The sequence below is a fragment of the Lycium barbarum genome, chromosome 4, assembly GCF_019175385.1.
Source record: "Lycium barbarum isolate Lr01 chromosome 4, ASM1917538v2, whole genome shotgun sequence".
NCBI lineage: Eukaryota > Viridiplantae > Streptophyta > Magnoliopsida > Solanales > Solanaceae > Lycium > Lycium barbarum.
In genome coordinates this window covers 67729081-67736736 of record NC_083340.1, presented here as the reverse complement: position 1 = coordinate 67736736, position 7656 = coordinate 67729081, and the positions used below count along the sequence as shown (strand labels likewise).

At 41.4% G+C, this 7656-nt stretch overlaps 1 long non-coding RNA gene across 1 annotated transcript; it reads left to right on the top strand.

Annotated features, from left to right (window-relative positions):
- Positions 1-3366: 3366 nt before the first annotated feature.
- LOC132638440 (uncharacterized) lies at positions 3367-5229 on the top strand. Its single transcript, XR_009581736.1, has 3 exons — positions 3367-3566; positions 4211-4282; positions 5176-5229. It is a non-coding gene; the product is annotated as an uncharacterized LOC132638440 (long non-coding RNA).
- Positions 5230-7656: the final 2427 nt, after the last annotated feature.

Below are 7656 nucleotides of genomic sequence, written 5' to 3'. Positions count from 1 at the left end.
GCCGCTGGGTCTTCATCTTCGTCAGTGGCTATGCGCCCTACGGGGCAGGGTATTTCGGCACCAGCGGGTCGCGGCAGAGGCCGTGGTGGAGCTTCTGGTATTAGCGGTCCTTCGAACCGCATTTATGCTTTGGCCAGCCGCCAGGATCAGGAGGCATCTCCTAATGTCGTTACAGGTACTTTATTGGTCTTCTCTCGGTCTGTGTATGCATTAATTGATCCAGGTTTGACTTTATCATATATTTCACCTCTTGTTGCCGGTAAAATTGGTATTATGTCTGAACCTATAGAGCCATTTGAGGTAGCCACACCGATAGGGGACTTTATTGTAGCGAAACAGGTTTATAAAGACTGTTCTGTGATTGTATGTGGCCGTGATACTAAGGCAGATCTGGTAGAGTTAGATATGACTGAATTTGATGTTATCATGGGTATGGACTGGCTAGCTTCCTGTTATGCTAATGTTGACTGCCAGAATAAGGTGGTTCGCTTCCAGTTTCCCGGGGAGCCAGTTTTAGATTGGGCTGGAAATACAGCATCGCCGAAAGGTAAGTTTATTTCATACCTTAAGGCAAAGAAAATGATTAGAAAGGGTTATATCTATCATCTGGTACGGGTGCAAGACTTGGACGCAGAGACGCCGACACTTCAATCAGTCCCCGTGATTAACGAGTTTCCAGATGTTTTCCCCGACGAGCTTCCAGGTCTTCCTCCAGAGCGGGAAATAGATTTCTCTATTGACTTACTCCCAGACACTCAGCCTATCTCTATTCCTCCGTATAGAATGGCGCCTGCAGAATTAAAGGAGTTGAAGGAGCAGCTGAAAGATTTGTTGGATAAGGGCTTCATCAGACCCAGTACTTCGCCTTGGGGAGCCCCGGTATTATTTGTGCGTAAGAAGGACGGGTCGCTGCGTATGTGTATTGATTATCGGCAGCTGAATAAGATAACTATAAAGAATAAATACCCCCTCCCCAGGATTGATGATTTGTTTGATCAGCTGCAGGGCGCTAAGTGTTTTTCGAAGATAGATCTTCGATCCGGTTACCACCAGGTGCGAGTACGAGAGGCCGATATCCCTAAGACAGCTTTCCGGACCCGATATGGACATTACGAGTTCAGGGTTATGTCTTTTGGGCTTACTAATGCTCCCGCAGTATTCATGGATTTGATGAACCGGGTATTCAGGCCATTCTTGGATATGTTTGTAATTGTATTCATTGATGATATCCTGGTTTATTCTCAGTCTGAGGCGGAGCACGCAGATCATCTGAGATCGGTATTAGGGGTACTCCGACATCAGAAATTATATGCGAAATTTTCTAAGTGTGAATTTTGGCTGTCTTCAGTGGCTTTCTTGGGGCATATTATTGCAGCTGATGGTGTCCGGGTGGACACACAGAAGATTGAGGCCATGAAGAATTGGCCCAGACCTACTACGCCCACAGAGGTACGCAGTTTCCTGGGATTAGCAGGTTATTACAGGAGATTTGTGGAGAAGTTTGCTTCGATTTCAGCGCCTTTGACAAGGCTGACTCAGAAGGGAGCTAAGTTCCAGTGGTCTGACGCTTGTGAACGGAGCTTCCAGTTACTGAAGGAGAAGCTGACTACAGCCCCAGTTCTGACTCTTCCAGAGGAACCGGACGGGTATGTTATTTATTGTGACGCTTCTGGCATGGGGTTAGGCTGTGTATTGATGCAGCACGGCAGAGTTATAGCGTATGCTTCCCGGCAGCTCAAAAAGCATGAGAAGAATTATCCTACCCACGATCTGGAGCTCGCGGCGGTGATTCATGCTCTGAAGATATGGAGACACTATTTATATGGCGTTCATGTGGATATCTATACTGATCATAAGAGTCTCCAGTATATTTTCAGGCAGAGAGAGCTTAATTTGCGACAGCAGAGGTGGCTGGAGCTTCTGAAATATTATGACGTGGATATTCTGTATCATCTGGGTAAGGCTAATGTTGTTGCCGATGCGCTCAGTCGGAAGTCTATGGGCAGTTTGGCCGATTTACAGCCAGACAGGAGAGAGATATCCCGTGATATTCAGCAGTTGGCTAGTCTCGGGGTTCGTCTGGCCGATTCTGGAGATACACGGATTTCTGTTCGAGGGGTTTGAGTCATCCCTCAGGGACGATATTAAGCGGCATCAGTTCGAGGATCCTGTCTTAGCTCGGTACAGGGACACAGCCTATGATAAGGAGAAGACTCCGTTCGAGTTTCCACCAGACGGCACTTTGTTATACAGAGGCAGGTTGTGTGTACCTGATATTGCAGGCCTTCGGCAGCAGGTTATGAGCGAGGCACATTATGCTCGCTATTCGGTCCATCCTGGGTCTACGAAGATGCACCATGATCTCCGATGCTTATACTGGTGGGACGGTATGAAGCGGGATATTGCAGAATTCGTCGCCCAGTGTCCTAATTGTCAGCAGGTCAAGGTTGAGCATCAGAAGTCGGGTGGACTGTTGCAGGAGATGGAAATCCCGACTTGGAAGTGGGAGGTTATTAATATGGACTTCATTACAGGTTTGCCTCGCACTCCACGGAAGTATGATTCCATCTGGGTCGTCGTTGATAGGCTGACGAAATCAGCCCATTTTCTTCCCGTCAGGACTACCTATTCGACCGAGGATTATGCCAGGCTCTATATTAAGGAGATTGTGAAGCTTCACGGGGTTCCTATATCTATTATTTCTGACAGAGGCGCCCAGTTTACGGCGCATTTCTGGAGATCTTTTCAAGAGGGACTAGGGACTCAGGTGAGTCTGAGCACCGCATTTCATCCTCAGAGCGACGGGCAGGCCGAGCGCACTATACAGACGCTGGGGGATATGTTGCGGGCCTGCGTTATTGATTTCAGAGGCAGATGGGATGATCACTTGCCGTTGATTGAGTTCGCATATAATAACAGTTACCATTCCAGCATCCAGATGGCTCCGTACGAGGCTCTATATGGCAGGAAATGCAGATCGCCGATTGGCTGGTTTGATATTGGCGAGTCAGAGTTGATTGGCCCAGATATGGTCCAGCAGGCCGTGGACAAGGTAAAACTTATTCGAGAGCGACTGTTGGCAGCCCAGAGTCGACAGAAGTCATACGCGGATAAACGGCGTCGACCATTGGAGTTTCAGGTAGGCGACTGGGTATTCCTGAAGGTATCGCCTATGAAAGGCGTGATGCGGTTCGGCAGAAAGGGTAAGCTCAGTCCGCGTTATATTGGGCCTTATCAGATTGTTCGGAAGGTTGGAAATGTCGCCTATGAGTTAGATTTGCCATCTGATTTGGAAGCGGTACATCCGGTATTCCATGTGTCTATGCTCCGCAAATGCATTGGTGACCCTTCCAGAGTATTCCCCGCTGATGATATTCAGGTGACGGAGCAGTTATCGTACGAAGAGCAGCCCGTATCTATCTTGGATCGTCAGGTAAGGAGGCTCCGGAATAAAGATGTGGCCTCCGTTAAGGTACTGTGGCGGAATAATAACCGGGAGGAAATGACCTGGGAGTCTGAGGAAGAAATGAAGAAGAAATATCCTCAATTGTTCCCTATGCCCACAGGTAACCTTAAATCCTGCTTAATTTCATTTCAATGTCAATCGTATGTCTTATATGTTGTTTGTAAGCATGAACTCCCCCAAAGTATTTTCCAACCCTATAAGATTAATTTTACATTCGAGGACGAATGTTCTAAAGGGGGGGAGGATGTTATGACCTGTGTTTTCACACGTTTGGAAAAGACTTGAATTACATTGGATTCTTGAGATATAAGATCAATTTGATATTTTGTTGAACATAGGAGTTATGCATGAAAGAATAGAGTCATGAAAGTGTGGGACAAGGTTAAGGGTAATTTTGGAATTTTGGAAATTAGTTTCGGGAATTACAAAATGTGAATTATAAGTTATTGGGCTCAAAAATTTAATTGGAGTTGAGGCCCAAAATAGGGGTCATGGCCGGCCATACAAGGCCTTGACCCAAGCCCAATTTTAGTTGGTCATGTGTTTGGTCATGTGACCAAGCACTTCAATTACATATATCATAGAAGACTTAAGGAATTAGAAGATAAGAACAACAAAGAAAAAAAAAAAAGAGCAAGAGGTTTCGGGTTTGCCTTGGAAATTTAGGTACCAAAAATATTGCTTCAAAAATTCTTTTCTTGTTGATTTCCTACTAAGTCAAGGTTCCTTTGTAACTTGGTATAGTTGGATTGGAGTGGGGAGCATTAGAATCACCAAAGTGATCATATTTCCAAGTGAAGAAGACTTGAAGAAAAGGTAAGAATTTCTACCTTTTTATTGTGTTATGAAGTTTTGATTGTGTTGTAGTATGTAGAAATGTGTTGATTGTATGGAAAACTGGAAGTTTGCAATGTGGGTTTGGTATATGGCTTGTAGCCGTGTGTATATGTATGTTGTATAGCCAAGTTGTGTTGAATTTATGTTATATTCTAGTTGTATTTGTGATGAAATGCATATGGGAATTGAAAGTTGGATGAATTTAGTTGATATGGAAAAATAGCATATGGCCGTGTGGTATGTTGGCTATGGAATGGAATTGACTAAGTTTGTTTAGTGTATTGGAGTGTTGTTGTAATGCTTGGCATGGAAATGAAGTTAGAATGATATAAGTTTGTATTGAATTGGAATGTAGAAACTTATGTCGTTTTAGTATGATTTTCCGACATTAAGGAAATGAAGTTGTTTGGTTGTTAGTTGTGATGATCATTGATGAATTTGGAAGTTGGAAACATGTTATGAAATTGTATGCCAAAGATTTGATGTTTTGCATAAGTTAAGACTTTGGCGGAAAGTTGTATATTATGGATATCGAGTGTATATCTTAAGGAAAATGAAATGAAATGTCTCTAAATCTATATTGTGATGATCTTGAGTGATAATGGATGTGAAATCATGATGTTAGTTCGAAAGTTTGGGTTGAATTGAAGATTATGTCAACTTGTGAGAAAAATGACTAGTTGAAGGATATTTGTGTTTTTAATGTTTATTGTTGATATTGATGTTGTCGTTTGGGTTGTTGTTGATGAATTATAGCCGAGTTGAATTCTCGGGGTGAGGGGAAGTGCTGTCGAAATTTCGGTAGCCAAATATGCATTAAGTTGGAACTTTGGTATTCATAACTCACAATTGGTAAACTTGACCAATTGCAGTTTTTCGACGAAACGGGAAGTGAGTTTGGAAAGGCTTAAGGAGCGTGAAAGGTATGTAAAGCAAACCCAATTCTTCCCTTGGCATGCCCTTAGTGTATTAGGGTCGGATCCGGGCCTCGAAGGACCTCTTGGCCCTCGGAATCCGCAAGACAAAATTTTAGTTTTTCCTTCAGTAGAATTGAACCATTTTGATACGCTTTTTCTGAAATTATGCAATTGTGCTCTAAATTACTCAGAAAGTCATAGGATGTCTGTATAACCTTCGTAGATGATATTATATGTTTAGAGGGCACAATTTGAGCCCGCCGCCTTATTTGTTCTGAGGCGGGCCCACTATTTACGGTTTTGCCCCTAATATGCTAAAGCTTCCTTTTTAAGCGATTTTTGAAAGAAATGTTTTAATTACCCTATTAATCGCTTAACGAATATTATATTAGATATTCTATTAAATCTTATAAATTATTTTGACACTCGGAATGACTTCAGTAAAGTTATATTTCTGTAAATTATTATGATATCCGAATTGTGATAATTCTGATTCCGTCCGACTCCATTTGATTTGTTTGTCTTTGCTACGCCTCATCGAGTCTTTGAAAATACTTATGATATTTTTAAATTGCATTAGTCTCTCACTACTCCATTCGTGGATGTCCCAATGTTTCCCACACTGAGCCCGGGCCAGGATATGTTGTCAAGCGTAATTCTCTGCATTGTTCGCCGCGTCCCGATGTGAGGGGGCAGGTATACGCGTACATGGGTCTGTGGAGTATGATGTGCCATGTCCACCTATTCTGATCTGATCTGTTATGGCCATTTTGATATGATATTATATGATACGGGGCCACGCCCCTTTTCTGATTCCTCTGTATTGTGGCACCAGTGTCGGGAGGGTGACCACGTTCTGTCTGCCGAGTCCAGTGGCAGGGATCGGATATGATATGACATATGTTTCTGTACACATTCTGTCTGATTTGGAAATATGCATTTGACACTCTGGATTTTGTACCCATTTTCTGTAATCATTATGATTTGACTTCTGTGATTCCGCTTTACATATTCAGTACATATTTCGTACTGACCCCCTTTCTTCGGGGGCTGCGTTTTCATGCCGCGCAGGTACAGACGACAGGTTTGCTGATCCGCACGTTTAGGATCCCATTTCTGCTATTTTGGGGCGCTCTCTTCTACAGAGCCCATCTTTTGGTACAGTCTGTCACTGCTATCTGGATATGTACTTTTTTCAGGGTATGACGGGGCCCTGTCCCGTCTTATGATTATGATATGTTCTGTAGAGGTCTGTGGATACATCTGTGTGGGTTCTGTACATATGTTTGGGATGTTTTGTTTTATGATAGCCTTATCGGCTTCTGTGTGCCAAGTCTGGTCTTCGGCTAAGTTCTGTAGCATCCACTAATGTTATTATTATATTATTATTCTGATAATATGCTAATTTGGGTATCGGGTACGTATAGGTGCCCAGCTAGGGCACTGGTCGCGGCCCACGGGGTTGGGTCGTGACAGGGCCTCAGTCCAGATTTAAAAGAAAAGGAAGGGGCACCATGTGTATATTGTATATGTGTATGTATATTTAGTGTATATACGCGCATAAAGGGCAAAGCGGGTAAATTGAATAAACAGGTAAATTTTAAAACATCGATAATTGGTCACAATATTTCAATTATAATCAAATTAGGATATAATTAACCGATTAATTAATTTAAAATACGGTCAATTATGCAAATGGGCTTATCTTTGCAAATACAGCGTTAATTGATTTAAGTTAATTGATTATTTCAATTATGGTCATATTTGGCCTAATTAGCCAATTTAAAGTTAATAATGACCTTAATTAATTTAAGCCAATGAATTTGGTTATTTTAATTAAGGCCATAATCAAATCAATTAAATCATTAAGAGGCCTAAAAAAGAAAAATGACCCCAATTACCTTAAACCATGAATTTGGTTAATCCAAATGTGGTCGTAATGTAAACAATTAGTAATTAAACCAATTTGCTATAATGACCCTCTAATTGATTAATTAATCTAATCCAACACTAAAATAATTTATTAATTTCAAACAGTTATGCAAACACACAGAATTAAAGATTGAGGGGTAAAATGGCCAATTCCCTTGATTACTCAAATTCCTTGGATTTAGAGGGGATAAATCATTTGTCAATTTGACTTTTAACAATTTAGCTATTAAGTAAATAATGTTTTGCCTTTGATTAATTCTAACAAAATATTTCCTAATGTCATAAAATACCAATTAATTCCTAAATGATTTGTAATGTCATAAAATCTCTTTATCAATTTAAATTCCTAAAATATTGACCTGAATAATTTTTATAAAAATTATTTAAACCCTTTAAGATGCACGGCTCATTTATTTATTATCCAAGGACTCTGAGTAACCAAAATAAACTATGTGAGGTCAAAAATTAGGTGTCAACAATGCTAAGTAAGCAAAAGACCATATA